The sequence below is a fragment of the Panthera leo genome, chromosome B3 (genome assembly GCF_018350215.1).
Source record: "Panthera leo isolate Ple1 chromosome B3, P.leo_Ple1_pat1.1, whole genome shotgun sequence".
In the NCBI taxonomy this organism is placed as follows: domain Eukaryota; kingdom Metazoa; phylum Chordata; class Mammalia; order Carnivora; family Felidae; genus Panthera; species Panthera leo.
In genome coordinates this window covers 74562079-74563247 of record NC_056684.1, presented here as the reverse complement: position 1 = coordinate 74563247, position 1169 = coordinate 74562079, and the positions used below count along the sequence as shown (strand labels likewise).

Genomic DNA, 1169 nt, shown 5'->3' with positions numbered 1-1169 from the left:
TTCTCACTTCAGTGAAAGCCATCAGGCCAGTCTGTGTGAAAATGTTTTCAAAAGATTTCCTCAGGGGCACCTGGGTGGCTCAGTCAGTTACACATCTGACTTCAGCTCAGGTCATGATCTCAGAGCTCGTGAGTTTGAGCCCCACATCGGGCTCTGTGCTGACAGCTCAGAGCCTGGAGCCTGCTTCAGATTCTGTGTCTCCTTCTCTCTCTGCCCCTTCCTCACTCACGCTCACTCTCTCAAAAATAAGTACACATTAAAAAAAAAATTTTTTTTTTAATTGTTGAAGTGAGCTTTCCAACCTGGGCCCAGCAGAATGGCTCCCACAAGGAAGGGTGGCGAGAAGGGCTATTCTCCCATCAGCGAGGTAGTGACCAGAGAATTCACTATCAACATTCACAAGCACGTCCATGGGGTGGGTTTCAAGAACCATGGCCCTCATGCATTGAAAGAGATCGAGAAACTTGCCATAAAGGAGATGGGAAGTCCAGATGTGCGCATTGACACAAGGCTCAACAAACTGTCTGGGCCAAAGGAATAAGGAATGTTCCATACCTGACTCATGTGCAGTTGTCCGTAACGAGGAAGCAGATGCACCGGACAGGCTCTATACATTGTTAACTGTGTACCTGTCACCATTGTGAAAAATCTACAGGCAACATGGATGAGAACTAGCTGCTGATTGGCAAATAAAGAGGAAACTATCAAACCTGAAGAGAGAAGAATGTTTACAGAAGACATGGGCCTGAGTAGTCCTCACCAAACATCCTGCTTATTAGGAAGGAGGGGTGCCAGGACTCTAAGCCAAGAGCCACTTATTTTTTTTTATTTTTTTAATGTTTATTATTTTGAGAGAGAGACAGAACGTGAGCAGGGGAGGGGCAGAGAGAGAGGGAGACACAGAACTTGAAGCAGCCTCCAGGCCCCAAGCTGTCAGCACAGAGCCTGACGTGGGGCTCAAACTCACAGGTGGAGAGATCATGACCTGAGCCAAACAGATGCTTTTTTTTTTTTTTTTTTTTTTTTTTTTAATATTGTTCCATTTATATACAGTGTCCATAAAAACAGCAAGTAGATCTGTAGCAAGAGTGACTGCTGATGGGCACAGCACAGGGTGTACTTGGGATGGTATTGGCATAAGGAAACATTCTGGAAGTAGACAGTGGTGA

At 45.5% G+C, this 1169-nt stretch overlaps 1 pseudogene; it reads left to right on the top strand.

The window, feature by feature from the left end:
- The first annotated feature begins 316 nt into the window (after nt 1-316).
- Nucleotides 317-682, top strand: LOC122222611 (annotated as a pseudogene).
- The last annotated feature ends 487 nt before the right edge of the window (nt 683-1169 follow it).